This window comes from Dromiciops gliroides, chromosome 1 (genome assembly GCF_019393635.1).
Source record: "Dromiciops gliroides isolate mDroGli1 chromosome 1, mDroGli1.pri, whole genome shotgun sequence".
Classification (NCBI taxonomy): Eukaryota; Metazoa; Chordata; class Mammalia; order Microbiotheria; family Microbiotheriidae; genus Dromiciops; species Dromiciops gliroides.
This window is the reverse complement of record NC_057861.1, coordinates 369,289,653-369,306,420: the sequence shown is the minus strand read 5'-3', so window position 1 is coordinate 369,306,420 and position 16,768 is coordinate 369,289,653. Positions and strand designations below refer to the sequence as shown.

Below are 16,768 nucleotides of genomic sequence, written 5' to 3'. Positions count from 1 at the left end.
TTAAATGATTTGTGTGTGTGTGTGTGTGTGTGTGTTTATGTGTTTACTTGTATAGCATAAATTCTGGGTCCTCTCTCTTAACCACAACTAGCATTCTCAGACTGGATCCCTGGAGGACAGTGGGCTATTTATTCTCTCAGGGAAAACGGGATAACATTGAGGGGTTGCAGATGGTTTTCTAATACTATGGCTTATGAGACTCCACCTGTGAACATTATTGTCAGTTTATATCAGTTAGGCAACCAGACTTAATTAGCTTTTAGAAACATATTTACTATAATAATAAGAGAAGTTGGTATATTTAAAAAAACAACAACAAACCTTCACAAGTACCCACGAAATGCTTTTCTACGAACTTTTCTACAAATACCTTATCTATTTTTTTTTTTGTGAGGTAATTGGGGTTAAGTGACTTGCTCAGAGTCATACAGCTAGTAAGTGTCAAGTGTCTAAGGCTGGATTTGAACTCATGTCCTCCTGAATCTATGGCTGGTGCTCTATCCATTGTGCCACCTAGCTGCCCCTTACAAATACCTTATGATTCCAGAGTAAAGTGACCTCAAACTTACGGCACAAGATCTGGCAAAAAAAGTCACTCACAGTTCATCAAAATTCCTTTGCTAAAAGTCTTCTCTTTTTGTGGAGTTCTCACAAAATTCCCCATTACCTTTATATAGCTTTCTACTAGGCTCTTTATAGGATTCCTAATCTGCTTTCTTCAGTGTGCCTAATTTGTCTTCAGCTTTTGATGAAGACGCTGCCTTCTACTATTCTAGGCATGCTATTAAAATGCCAATGAGGCATCTCATATCTCTTCCCTTTCAACATCCAGTGTCTTCTTCTAATGAAAGTGTGTTGGGGGAGGGGGAGACTCATCCCTCTCTCCCCACTCTCAGAAATTTCTCCTAATGGGCTTTAATGGAATTATTGTTCTCTCTGCTACAATATCTAGACAATTAAAAATCATGGAACCACCCCTACTACCAAAGTATAAAGTATTTATAGTTATGACAAAATATGCATTTTAAATGTTTATGTTCACTATTTGATGGGCTATCATGTAGAAAAAGGGTGAAATCTGCTCAATTTGGTATCTAAGGGTAAAACTAGTGTTAAGGGCTAAAATTCTAGCTAAACTGTCTAAAATATCTAATGAGTGGTTGCCAATAAATTATAAGCTTTAGCAAGAGTTAGACTTTTAAGCATTTATTAAGGAGAATAAGAATTTGGTAAAGAGAGACAAAGGCCTAGATTCCTATCTATTAAGGGGAGAGCACATTTCTAGCTCTGCTCTCCACCAGAGTCCAAAGGAAAGAGCCCCAGACAGAGCGCCAGTCTCTTCCTCCTTCCTCCCACTACCCAACGTCACTTCCTGAAGCCAAAGAAAAGACTCCTGGGCGGAACTCTTCTACAGTAAGTCTCCAGCAGGTGGCGTCATTCCAATCGTTACACTAGGAACAATAGATGGAAGTTTGAAAGAAACAGATTTGATCTCAATGTCAACTCTTAACATTTGAAGCTATCCCAAAGTGGGATGGCCTGCTTCAAAAGGAATTGGGCATCCACACACCAAAGATCTTTGAACAAAGGCCAGATTACCATTTGTTTGCCAGGTGTGTCCAGAGGGGATCTTTGTCCAGATATAAATTGTACTTTCTTTTTCCTAAGGTCCCTTCCAGACACATGCGAATCTGTGTTTCTGTTAGGTTCCTTTTTTGGTAAGCATCACAATGGTGTAAGAGCTGCTTTGTTCTGGGTAATTTAATCATTTTATTAATAGGGCCAGCAGGGTATTAATAAAAAGGATGATTATTTGGTTGTCTTTCTTAAACCAAAGACAATCATGACCACAGACTCACAATTAATATACCCTTCAAAACAGTAGGTGTTCCATCAAACAGGAATCAAATATAATTGGTTAACATGATTGGAGATGAGCTATACTAAAATGAAAGGCTTAGTATCTTTATACCAGACCACCCATAGCTTTAAGTTTGTTGTTGTTGTTTGTCCTTCATTCTCAAAGAAGTCCACCCTGATATTATTACTTGCACTGAATTGGATTTAAGTGAAGGAGGGCTGTGCAAGGTCTCTAATCTTGCTCTCTCCTCCAGAGTGATTTGGGTCCAGTGGCAAGGTATACATCATGATGACTGCAGATGGCCCTAGATGTCTTAAGGCAATTGAAGTTAAGTGACTTGCCCAAGTTCACACAGCTAGTAAGTGTCTGAGGTGAGATTTGAACTCAGGTCCCCCTGACTCCAGGGCCAGTGCTTTATCTACTGAGCCACCTAGCTATTCCCATAGCTTTAAGCTGTCAATTTTAAAAATGTCTGCCCTTTTCAATGGGGTCCTGAGAGTGACTCCTGGCCAGAGAAATTATCTCTATTCAGACTATCCCTAGTCTTCAGCTATCTAGACAAAAAGATCTGTCTTCACCCAAACTTGAGTAAAACCCAATGGGGCTTCCCTACAATGGATTAAATTTCTTACAAAGTTGGGTGGGTTCTGGCTAAGATGAGGATAGGTTTGATATGTTCTTAATAGCAATGTATCTACACTTGTCCTTTCCACGTTGTGGGTGTTAGGGGTGTGACACCTCAATGATCTGGAAAATCTTCATAAAGTTTTTTAACCCTCCTTTCACACCAGAGAAAAAGCCTGATTTTCTTTTATTTCTTTTATGGGATGTTCACAGTAACTTATTGTAAAATTTGGATTGAGTATTTTGTCATAGGATCTGTGTCATCTGCTGACCTTTACATGTCATCTGTGGTTTATGCAAAACTCCCCAAAACTCTCATTTAATTTCTTATGCCAACCCACAATATATCGAGATTGCAATAGGGAAAGTTGTGTTGTGGAAGGAATAACTGTGTTGTTTTCTTTTGTGGTCTCTGCATCTGTGCTAAGGCTCATTATAAACAAGGGAAGCCACAAGCAACAGTCTGAGCTTCAATATGAGAAAAGTCATCCATATGTCCATGAAAGCATCAAGGAACTTTCTACATTTTAAGAGATCCTAATTCGCTCCCTGTCATAACTCTATGCCACTGGTCAGGCCGCTATAATTTTCCTCACTCCTACTTACATGAGAAGATAATGTGTCTAAATTATTGCTTCTACAAAATACTGAGAAAGTACTCATGCAGTCTAGGACTTCAAATCTTTCAAAGGTAGGACAGGAAGGATCCTATGGGCTAAAATTCTACAGAATCCTATCCTATGGTAACCATTGCAAAATGAGATTCTGAGGATGGAAAAAAATAATTCCAGTGAGTAGGAAAATTTAAAGAAAAGTTATCTGAAGGGACTAGTGTGGATGTACAGAGGGGTCACCAAACAGTCAGGAAACATTTTATTTTATTTTTTGTATTGTTTTGATCTAATACAAACAATGTAAAGTAATAGAATGTATAACAAGTCTGAGTGTGGGACTGATAAAGGTCAGAGTGAACAAAGGATAGTTAGGGAAGATAAGGACAAGATAATAATTCTAAAATTTATTATATTTGAGAAAGATGAGACTCAAAGAATAGATAGAACTGTTACTATTTAGTAAGTGTGGAATAATGATAACTGAAAAAAAGAAGGTTGAATTGTTTCAATTCAAAATTTTGATTATTATTTTACTTTCAAGGAAAATGATAATTAGACTGAAAAGGATGCACCAAATTTAGCTAGCTGGTAGGAAAGTTGAGAACCCAGATAAGCAAGGGGATTTGAAAACACTTAGCTGCCTCTAAGAGTTTAAATCATCTAGATTATATGCACCTTTGAACTCTTTAAGAGCTGGCAGATATGATAGCTGAACCAGTATCAGTAATATCTGAAAGATGCTGGAGAACTAGAGAGGGACTGCAGGACTAGAAATGGGAAGATACACGAATATGCTTTTTTTTTGGAGGGGGGGCAGGGCAGTGAGTGTAACGTGACTTGCCTGAGGTCACATAGCTGGTAAGTGTCAAGTCTCTGAGGTCAGATTTGAACTCAGGTCCTCCTGAATCCAGGGCCAGTGCTTTATCTACTGTGAATATGCTTTTGATTGGGCAGAGGGCTTCACTTTGTTTTGGGGAAAATTCTAGAATGAATTATTAAAGAATTGAAAAAGAAAAGAAAAATCAAAATACTAGTAAGGTTTCATCATGAAATAGGTCATGGCAGAATAACCTGATTTCCTTTTTCTCAGTGTTTGACCCTGGTTTGTTTAACCTTTTCAAAAACCCATTGATTTAAAGACATAAATGGCATGCTTATCAAATTTCCAAATGACACAAAACTGAAAAGAATAGATAGCACACTGGGTGATAAAGTCAAGATCTGAGAATATCTTGACAGGCTAGGAGACAATTGAGCCAAATCAAAGATGATGAAATTTAATATATATAAATATAAAATCTTGTACTTCAGTTCAAAAAATCAATTTCACAAGTACAAGATGAGCAAGCCATGGTTAGATAGAAGTTTGTCCAAATAAATCTGGGGATTTTATTAGACTGTATATTCATTATTAGTTCATACTTTGTTATAGCAATCTACAAAACTTTAAAAGAGGCATAGATTTTTGGAATAAGGAGAAGGGCTTCTTCTTTGCTATTATGGTTAGACCATGTCTAAAGTATTGTATTCAGTTCTTGTCACGACTTTTTTTGGGGGGGTGGGCAATGAGGGTTAAGTGACTTGTCCAGGGTCACACAGCTGGTAAATGTCAAGTGACTTGGCCACAGTCACATAGCTAGTAAGTGTCAAGTGTCTGAGGCCAGACTTGAACTCAGGTCCTCCTGAATCGAGGGCCAGTGCTTCATCCATTGTGCCACCTAGCTGCCCCCGAAAACTTTTTCATATTAAATTTTAAATGATGTACAGAAGTATACTCTTTTCAACTTTATCAGTGTTCTCCAGCATCTCATCTTCCTACAAGATTACATCAATCCTGAAACACACACACCTATTCAGTAACCCCCACTCCTGGGTTCCCTTTATTCCTCTGATTAGAGAGGTAGAGGATGAATAGTGATGATCTCCCCCATTTAAGGAGGGCTTCCAAGGCAGCTATTCCCATCCTTTCACACCAGGCTGTACTCCTCTGACCTTCCTCATACAACAGGTACCCCCTACCTGCAACCTCCTTCATAGCTTCTTTTTATGTATTTCCTTAACCCAATAGATTGTAAACTCCTTGAGGTTAAGGAACTATCTTTTGCCTTTCTTTGTATTCCTAATGCTTATCACGTGTGAGTCATGACAAACAGTAGACAATTTTTTCCCATAAAAGTATTTTATTCTTTTCCAGTTACATGTAGAGATAATTTTCAACATTTGTTTTTATAAGATTTCTAGTTTCAAATTTTTCTCCCTCCCTCCCCTCCCTCTACTCTCCCCAAGAAAGCAAGTAATCTGATATAGGTTGTATATATAAAATCACATTAAACACATTTCTGCATTAGTCATGCTGTGAAAGAAGAATCAGAGCAAAAAGGAAAAACCTCAAAAAAAAAAAAACAAACAATAGAAATAGTATGGGTCAATCTGCATCTAGATTCCACAGTTCTTTTTTTTTTTTCTGGATTTGGAGAGCATTTTCCATCATGAGTCCTTTGGAACTATCTTGGACTGTTGTATTGCTGAGAAGAATCAAGTCTATCTATCACAGTTGATCAACACATAATGTTGTTCATACAGTGTACAGCGTTCTCCCGGTTTTGCTCATCTCTCTCAGCATCAGTTCATGTAAGTTTTTCCAGGTTTCTCTGAAATCAGCCTGCTCATCATTTCTTACAGCACAATAGTATTTCATTACATTCATATACCACAACTTGTTTAGTCATTCCCCAACTGATGGACAACCCCTCAATTTCCAATTCCTTGTCACCACAAAAAGAGCAGCTATGAATAGTTTTGTACATGTGAGTCCTTTTCCCTTTTTTATGATCTCTTTGGGACAAAAGACCTAATAGTGATATTGCTGGGTCAAAGGGTATGTACAGCTTTATAGCCCTTTGGGCATAATTGACATTTTTTAATTTGTTTATTGATAGGCTAAAATGTACAAGATATAATAAAAGACATTTTATAGCATTATGATATAATATGTTTATGTTATCCAAGTGGAGGTGTTATTAGCTATGTTCAATTTAGATCATCATTTTAGGAGCATTTTCCAGGCATTGTAAAAACTAATTAATTCCTTCTTTGTCTTTATTCCAGGGTCCCTCTTTCTTAGGATTTCCCCAATTAAAGTCTGCAAATGAACAAAAAATAATAAACAAAAAATATTTATGAGTTACCTACCATATATCAGGTACATTTTATATACAAAATAGTATGTCAAATGAAAAGAATAATAATACCATAACTCAAATTGAAAAATACACCAAACTGTCATAACATATAGTTTTGAAGCTTGAAGGGACCTACTTCAATGCCTTTTTTTATAGTTGAGAAATAAGGTCCTGTGAGCCTGCAGTATTGTCTATGGTATCACAGCTTATTATTTAAAGAGCCAAGACTAAAACCCAGTTCTTTGTGTATCTTTTTCAGTGCTTATGTTGCAAAATACCAAATGGCAAGGACTCGGTTGTTCTCAGTCCTCCTTCAGTACTCTCAGCATCTTACAGTTGCTGAAAACTTTAATGGGGGAAAGAATATCCATTCCTTGCTGTCAGTCACTTCAGAAGCTGATCCAAGTTTGTTTACTGTGGGGAGCATGGTTCTATCTTCCTTTCTCCTAGATAAGGAACAAGTTGATTTTCCCCCCCATTTGACTTACTGAGAGGGAGAAGACAATAAAAAGCAATCACATTAAAGGGGAGCTCAAGCATAAAAGACTAGATCAACCAAAAAAAAAGGACTAATTATGTAATAATATTTCATAAAAATGTTGTTTACAAAGCAGCATTATTGAGGGGGGAAAGTTCCTTGAGTAATTTTTCAGTCATCATCTGATTCTTTGTAACCCCATTTTGGGGGTTTCTTGGCAATGTTAGTGGAGTGTTTGCCATTTTTTTCTCCATCTCATCTTAAACTGTGGTTCGTTACCCAATATGCTGTCCTGAAACTGAATATGCATTGTAAAGAATAAGGCAACAGTAAAATGTTATGTATACCTATTTCATATATGTATATACCTGGGGTAGCATAAACATTTCTCAAGTGAAAAGGGATCACAATTGGAAAAAAAGTTTAAGAAGCCCTGCTGTAGATAATGGAACTGAAGCAAAGAGGGTTGTAAATAACTCTGGGTCCCACAGCTATTAAGTGTCTGAAACTGGATTTGAACTGAGGTAGATGTCTTCCTGCCTCTAGGTCCCAAGGATTTTACACTGCACTACCTGGCTTTAAAAAAAAAAGGTATAAAAAAATTCTTGATTTGCTCTCTATTGAATTTCTCATATCTATGGAGTTTTAGTGGAATTCAGGAAAGGTTATAGAGGGAATGGGAAAGATTTTAAAATGAAATAACATCCATCCTGGAAAAACTTGCTAAAAATGATTCATTTTTATTCAATTTTGATCACTGTACGCTATCCCCTTCGTTATTTAAAAAGCTATGGTAATGACAAGTAATTAGAACATGAACTAAACAGTATATGCAATAGATGATGAAGTTAAGATCAGTAAAAAAATAGTAAACATACATAACTTTTGACATATATATGAATATTATTATATAGGTTGTAGAACATTTCACACCATAAATAAACATTTTGACCATTTGAATGGTTATATTACATTTTCTAAGTAGAGAGTAAAATTAACAAACCCTTATTAAGTGCCTACTCCATGCAACACACTGTCCTAAGTGCTGGGAATACAAACAAAAGAAAAAAAAAGTCCCTGTCTTCAAGGAGCTAACAGTCTATTGAAGGAGAAAATCAGATTTAGAGTAAAACGATCTGAGTTCAAATGTAACTGCCAAATTACTAGCTGTGTGTGAACTTGGGTAAATCACATCACTTCCCTAATCCTTAATTTTCAATCTATAAAATGAGATTTGATTACATGACCTTGAAAATATCTTCAATTTTAAATCTATAACCTAATGTTTTTCATTGTTCATGGGAAACCAAGTTTAGGAAATCTGAGTCATAAAAGAAAGATGAATGATACATTTACTGCCTTTCCCTAATATATATTCAGCTATTGTTGGAGGATGAGTAATAATACATAGCATTTTTAGTTGTAAGGAAGAGCTTAGAAAAACAAGGCAACTGCTTTTTTTCCCCCTGTTTTAACCTTAGAAATACATTTATATGAATAGTAAGTCCTTCCAAACATATATTTTGGCTCAGAGACTTCTGAATCTGAAATGATAGCTTTGCATCATGTACTAGTCCAAGTAAATGAGTGTTTGAATGTTATGCATATATAATATGTAAAATTAAAAAACTACAAATATTTAGTTAGTGGCATCGTAGATAGAAAGCTGGACCTGGAGTCAGGAAGACAGGAGTACAGATCTGGCATCTATTGCTTCATTGCTGAGTGATGTAGGGTAATCACTTAACCTTTATTTACTTCTACTTTCCTCAGCTGTGAAATGGAGATAATCATAGGATATACATCTCATGATTGTTACAATGAGATAATGAGATAATATTTTAAAGTTCTATACAAACTGTAAATTCTCCCTATTATTATTATCATTATTACATCATGTGTGCAGTACATGGTATTAGAAACAAATGTGTATATGTATGTGTTTAAGATGGTGGCATGTAGTCCCTATAAGGGAAATATGTTACCTCTCTTTTACTTTTTTAACTCATTTGTCCATCCCATTGGAAATACTATAAACTCTCAGATTTTGTCATGATAACAAATCACTTTAATGTTATATCAGCAAAAAAAGAATGGGAACAATTTACTTGGATTAACAAGCATTGTGAGTTCAAGGAAATTCAGCAGCATCATGGACTTCTAATGTCCCTGAACCAAGCAAGCCTTTGTAATGCTCCAGGGACAGACAGTTCTGAGTCTGATTTCTGTACCCTTTGGTGCTATTCATATGACTACACAAATTCAGTTGTTAGAAGACCAATAACATGTGTCTCGTTGAGGCATAGTGAATTGAATATTGGATAGAGAATCAGGTAGGTATAGGATCAAAACCAGCTTCTGATATTTACTGGCTCTGTATCCATGGATAAGGACAGCTAGGTGACACAGTTGAAAGAGTGCCAGGCCTAGAGTTTAAAGACCTGAGTTCAAATCTGGCCTCAGACACTTACTAGCTGTGAGACCCTGGGCAAGAGTTAACCCAGAGTTTACTCATCTATAAAATGAGCTGGAGAAGGAAATGGCACAAGAAAATCCCAAATGGGATCACGAAGAGTTGGACACAACTGAATGACAACAATATCCATGGATAACTCAATTATCCTCTCTAATTCTCTAAGATTTATCTATTATATTACAAATGGCTTTCAATCATTTTTTGAAACAAATGAAATCACAAATCTTTGGTGTGGCTCTCTCATACTTCAAGAATTGGATTTAGTGACTTTACCCAGTTTAGGGTATTTGATTCTGGCAAAGTTACATTTACTATTTAATATTAAATACAGTAATGAATGATAAAGATACAGTTGGCATTTCAATATGTTATACTTCTTTCTGTTAATTCCTGTTACCATCACTTTCTTAGTACACTATGGATAATCTTTTATTAAATATACTCTCATCTTGTCATTTCAAGTGCTGATTATATTTCCAATAATTACTATTTCTTATTCCATCTCTTTTCAACAGATATTCTCTATTCTCTTCTTCCCCATAACCTTGGGGGGGGTGTATGTATGAATGTGTGTATACATACATATATACATGCACACACACAATTTTACTTTTTATCTTCTGCATAATTTTTTTCTGGTAGATGGGCTTGTTACCCTTTTTTAGTGGTAAATGGTTGTAGAAGTGCTACTATAGCTTGAATAACCAGCATGACATCTCTCCAACCATAAGTAGTATTTTTACCTGTACATAAATGGAGTATATTAAAAATTAAGTTCTTCTACATAAAACAGGAATTAGCTCTCCCCTTCAGCCTTCAGCAGCGCCATTACCTATGCTGTAATTTTCACCTTCAAGGTAAAATTGTCATATTTAGTGTTAAACTAGTCAGTCTGAACATTTCTCTTTAATTGGTCTAAGCCCCATTCTCTCAGTTCAAGCCTTCTTTTTCTACCTTCCTCCATACTTCCTCTGCAACTTCATAGAAATTAGCTGAGGAAAAAACTTTCTCTCATTGTCTCACTCTATCAGAAATAGTGTTATCTATTTAGAGAGGCATTGTCAAAAAGAAAATGGAGATAATCAGGGTTAGTTGACTGGCCTAGAATCACACAACTAGTAAGTGTCTGAAGCTGGATTTGAACTAAGGTCCTTCTAAGCCCAGGACTGTGCTCTATCCACCCTGCTACACCACATGCATAGTTGCCCCCATTATAAAATTCTTAAGTTCAGAGGCAAGCTTTTGGACAAATTAGTTATACTTTAACCATATTGATATCCTGATGGCTGTATCTACATTGAAATTCTATTGCAAAAAAAAAGGGGGGGCAGCTAGGTGGCACAGTGGATAAAGCACTGGCCCGGCCTCAGGCATTTGACACTTACCAGCTGTGTGACCCTGGGCAAGTCACTTAACCCCCACTGCCCCACCAAAAAAAAAAAATTCTATTGACTACTATGCCTTTAGTCATTATAACTTTGATCCCATTTGTTCACTTCCTTTAACATTTGTAAACTTTATGAAATTCTCTCTTTTTGATGTTTTTATTGTAATGTAGTATTATATAATTAGAAGTAAAATTGAGACTTAAAACACTTTAAAATCACCTACTCACTCTTCTTTTAACAGATGATAAAATTGAAACTCAGAAAAATTAAGTGACTATCCTAAATTCACACAACAATTTATCTAACCAAAAACTGATGTGTAAAAGTCTACAAGTCATGCTTCTACTTCTGCAGTACTCTATTTCTGTGCACAAGTATATACCAGTTGGAGAATTCCAAGGGGATTATCACCTGTCAGATTTTTCCCCCTTATAATATTTGCAGAGTTAAGTAGCTATGGCCTCAAATGGCAAGGAAGATAAACTCTTACAAATTTTAACCTATGAATCTCCATGATAACTTATAGTGCCAATGTTCATGATTTTTTTTTTAGTGAGGCAATTGGGGTTAAGTGACTTGCCCAGGGTCACACAGCTAGTAAGTGTCAAGTGTCTGAGGCCGGATTTGAACTCAGGTCCTCCTGAATCCAGGGCCAGTGCTCTATCCACTGCGCCATCTAGCTGCCCCTGTTCATAAAATTTTAATCTTAAGTATTCTAGAGAATATTATGCTTCCAATAAATGTGATAGATTTAAGAAATGTGGTATGTAACCAAAGGCTTCCTATAAAAGCATGTGACCATTAGAGGGAGCTGATTTCCCCAGGATCCCCAATATATTCAAGGTCCAGCACCAAGGAATTTTTGTGATATTCACCAAGTCTCTATGCTTCCCTTAGACTCTAAAAACAATTGGATGCCACATAGGCCTTTGCTCTATGCCTTGTAAGTGGTAAGATCTTGTGGTATTCTAGGAGTTATGCAAGTAAGGAAGGAAACAAGTATTTATAAAGTGCCTATTCTGAAAAGATATCTCATCTGATACAACAACTCTGGAAAGTAGATCCTGTACCATTATTACAGATATTTTAAAGATGAGGAAACTTCTCAGCATCACAAAATTTGTATCTTGGGCCATATCTGAATTTAGATGTCCCTGACTCCAAACCCAGAGCTGTATCCACTGTACTACCTAGCTACTTCCTTGTGTTTCCAATGTCAAATCAAGTTTAAGAGCACAGAACCCCATCCCATTCACTCCTCTTTTTTTTTTGTTAAATATTCTGTTTCCTTAAAGTCATGTAAGAGCACATACTGTATAAAAGTTTTCATCAGCATGATAATAAACCAAAATAGATTAAAGCCAATGAACATAAAACACCTATTTCTGGGTCATTCCACTTTCATCAACATCTCAAGCAATAGACAAGGCAACAAGCCAGAAGCTTGTTATCCCTTTCCTCCCAGTCTATAGCTGATAGGACATTTATATAAGTTTTGTTGTGTTTTTTTTTTCAATCACACCTCTGACATGGTAGATCAAATTTAGTTTATTCAAGCTTGGATCCACAGTGCTTTATCCATCTCTTTCAAAGGTGGCACAGATTAAATAAGCATTTATTTACTTAGGTGCTGTTTTGCTTCTAGATGATTGCATTTCAACAACCCCATATTCAACTATTCTCTTTCCTTCAGGTACTGTCATTTGATGTTCTTTCTATCCTTTATGTACCAGGAAAATAGGAGAGGTTTTCCTCATTTGACTTAAGCTGATTACATATAACAGTCTCATACCACAAAGAGATGAGAAGTCAAGGGCTACCTGAGAAGGGCACTGTCTCACCAGCCTGTCACTTCACTTTTAAATTCAGTATTTTTTGTTTATTTTTTAATTCTTTACCCTGGCACTTTTGGCCAATCACTTGGCCGCAGTTTCTCAGTCATCCTCACACATAAAATTCTGTTTATCAGCAAAAGAGCACTGTGCGTAGAGTCTGTAATTCCTGAGTTCACATACAGCCTCAGAAATTTACTAATTGTATGACCTTTGGTAAGTCATTTAACCACTCAGACTCAGTTCCCTCATCTGTGAAATAGGATAATAATTGCTCCTACCTTACAGGGTTGTTGTATTAAATAAGATATGTGTGTGTGTGTGTATGGATATGCATATGCATATATGTGTATATGTATATAAAATGCTTTGCACGTCTTAAAATACTATGTAAATGATTGCTATCTTCTAATCTATTGGTATCCTTGAGATTAATTTTTTTTTTATCTGCAAAATGGGCATAGGAATTGCCACCATCCTTCCCATATCCAGTAATTTAGCAGTAAAATAAAAATGTTTCAAGTGTTCTACAAATAGACTCATGGTATATTAGAACTGTAAGGTACCTTAGATGTTATCTGGTGTAATTACATAATTTTCTAAATAAAGACCAGAGTCAAATCCAGAATTCCACCTAGATCCACTTCATTTAAAGCACAGCTGTCCTAAGGGAACATATTGGATTGACTATTTGGCCAAACATTCATTTGTTTATTTTTTCCAGTAGAGACATTTATACTTATTCTCTCTTTTTATCAGACTAATGAGGGACCACATCCTGCAATTTAGGCAGGATTCTGCTAAATTATTCCATGAGGGTAAGAATCATAGCTCATCTAAAATATGTATCTTTCCACAAGGCCTAAGAGTGTTAGATGTACAGAGCATACTTTATGAATGTTTGTGGAATAAATAAATGAATTTAGGAAGTTGGTAGTACAACACAAATAATTATATTCTAATTAGGAATGGAAAAAACAACACACGGTAGGTATGCTTTGAAAAAAACAACAGCTAATATACAAGAGACAACAGTAGGTACTATTATAATATGGGCTTGTGATCTGAGAAAACAATTGAGAGTGACCATTAAATGCTAGAGCTATTTCATGAAGTCTTAATATTATTAAATATTTGCTGTCCCTTTCAATTTCCCTTGCCCTTATTTTTTGGAAGTGCTAGGAGAAGCAGGTATCTCTGTGACCTTACTTTAATTTGATTTACACATCAATACTAAAGTTTCATAGGCACATTGTAAAGTTAAAGTGATTTATTTTTCCATTATTGCCTCTGGGAATTATGGGGCATTCTGGCCATAAATCGGAGATGAGAGGCCTTTTCCCTTGCATTGTAACAATAAAGAAAAGCCAGATCTAGAGACCAACAAAGGAATAGTAAAAATTAAAGATTGAATTGCCTACACTTGATCATTAATCCATCCTCTGTCAATGCTGAATTTTTACCTGCAGTATGTTTTTCTTGTAATTTCCTTGTTCCAGGTTAAAGTTTGAAAAGCTCAGGGGATAGAGGAGTTTCAATAGCCCTGTGAAAACTACTCTGTGTAAATCTATCAAATGAATTTTATTCCTTTCCAAGCAGTACAATGAAACTCCATTCAGCCTAATAGCTTTTTACATTTTTTCAGTTTGTTTAACCATTTTGCCCCCATGGCTTGTAGATTAAGTTACTATTGGCATAAGCTTATATGTACGACAAGTTAAACGTTTCCCCTTTCTAATAACTAGATCATAGATCTAGATCTGGAAGGGACCATGGAGACTGTCTAGGCTTTTTACAATTGAGTCATTTTACAGCTGAGTACACTTAAGCTTATTGAGGTTAAATGATTTGCCCAAGGTCACACAGCTACTAAGCATTAGGGAAAGGATTTGAACACAGGCTTGACCTAGTCATGGGCATGATTTCTAATTGAGCCTATATTCCTAAACTTTCCTGTATTCTATCATCACAAACAAACCCTACTCCTACTGCCAGCCAGCTATCACACAAATGAATTATGTGCCCAGGTAGAATCCTGATGAATCAAAACAAATCACATTACAATTATTAGAAAACAGCCTTAAATACATTCCTTTCTGGTGAGGAATCAACTTCTCTGATGTTCTGCTACTAGTACCCTGGGTGCAAGAGAATAATAGAAGAAGAATAATCCTATGGACTGAAAGGAATTTTCATCTTTATAGGACCCAGTAGGAGCCTCTATCTTTACCCAAAATTGGAAGACCTGTAACCTGAGGAAAATTGAATTACTATTTTAGTAGCCATGGATGCCCCCACCAAGACATCTATGACTGATACAGATCAACTTGGTTTGGAGGTAACCAGGAACTCCTGTGCTACCATTAAACATTTTACAATCCATGCTAGCTACTCCTGTTGAGAAAGTCCTGATTATTGTCTCTTAATCACATCTTCTTTCAGTGCAGACAAAGCTATCTTCCATTAAAGAGAAGGTCAAGGTTTATGGGGAACATCTAAAACTGGGAGTTCATCTGTGAAATAAGAAGACTGAGACTAGCCTCAATCTTTTCCCTAACCTAACATGATTTAATAAGAAATAGGTATGATTCAATACCTGAGATGAACAAATTATAAAAGGTCTTAGCTTGATCTCATTCCCTTTCTTTAATTTGCCACTGCTTAGATTTTGTTTATCTTTACTTTGGCTGTAGATTATTGATTCTATGGATTAACTTGGATCCCAATAATTCATTTTTGTTGATAACAATACAAAGATATACAGAAGTGATTCTTTGGTGCTGTTCATTTATGCCTGAAAACATGGTCTTTTATGTCATTCATTATGTATATAAACTGTCTCTGCCCTTTTATATGTTTAGACTGCCTTGTTTAGTTGATCCTTTCCCAGGTTTTCTAAGATCTCCCCTAGAGTTATAGAAGATCCTACTCATTCCATATGTCAAGGCATGTTTTTGAGTCAAGGACAGAAGGAATAAGACAGTCCTTGCCCTGCCATTCTCTCAGTTTCTCCAGTCTATGGCTTACTTATAAACCATCGAATCCTTTCATGAACTGTGAGTCCTACCTTGGGTCTAGCCCATAACCTTTTCTAACTAGGTTTCTTGCTCTGGCATTTGAGATCTTGACTTCATTGTCATGGATTCCTACCCTAAACATTTACTTTTCTTACCTACATTGATATTTCTCAAGTTCAACCTATCCCACCACTTAGCAAATACCCTACTTGTTTCCCACTCAAATTAGCCAACTTTCTTTTGTCTGTTTACATACACAAATCCCCAAGACTGACCCTGAATTGACATTTATAACACTTAACCTATTTTAATTGGGGAGAATCCCAAGACAACTTTTGCATTGTCCCTGATGGCATTGGTATTCCTAGACAAAACACATCCTATCAGTTAGCAGAGGACAGTGCTTTTGATATAATTATAGGGCAGTTAACATGCTGGAAGTCAATGATAGACGAATTCAGTTCCATCATCATTTTTTTTAGAATATGTGATATATAAAACATGAAGGGTGGAGTACAAAGATGAATAAGAATCAGACCCTGCCCATTTGGAGCTCACATTATAGTAGCGGAAAGGGTGTGTGTGTGTGTGTGTGTAATACAAAATAATGATATAGATGAATGAATACTTAGATTATGAGTTAGAAAAGTTAGATTCTACCTTAATTGTTTTCTTGAATCTGCTACAAATTTACTCTTTCAGAGAGATTATTAACTTTTTTACTTACTTTTTGAGAATAATGCTTTTAAATATATAATATAAAATGCATAGGTTTACAAAGAAATTCAATTGTACTTATTAAGTACTTAACAATTTGCCAACACAGTGTTTCATATAAAATAAGTGGATAAGAAATGCTTTACCTCTCTATTGAAACAGTTTATACATACATACACACTTATGTGTATGTGTGTGTGTGCGCGTGCACGTGCATATGAGCATGTACATATAGTGATTTCTGATTCAGAATCTTTGATTTATCTCATATCATATTTGGGATTTAGTATACCCCAAATAAACTGAAAGGATTAAGTAGATTTCTAAGATCCCTCTGAACTCTAAAATTTTATGTTTTAAGTATATAGAACTAAAAATACAATGCTTTTTAAAGGACCAGGACAGAGAAATTACTACCTTCTGGAGGATTTGGGAAGTGACCTTTGAGCTGGGTTTTAAGAGATGGGTTGGATTTTCCAAGGCCAGTTATGAGGGGAAAATGGGAATGGTCCAGACTCAAACAAAAAGGAACAACAATAGTAGGGGAAAATCTTAGATTTAAAGAAAGAAGATTTGAGT

General features: G+C 35.9%; 1 protein-coding gene across 1 annotated transcript in view; it reads left to right on the top strand.

Annotated features, from left to right (window-relative positions):
* CDH12 (cadherin 12) overlaps window positions 1–16,768 on the top strand; it is a 1,430,569-nt gene that overhangs the window by 265,984 nt on the left and 1,147,817 nt on the right. The gene's annotated exons all lie outside the window — the stretch shown is intronic.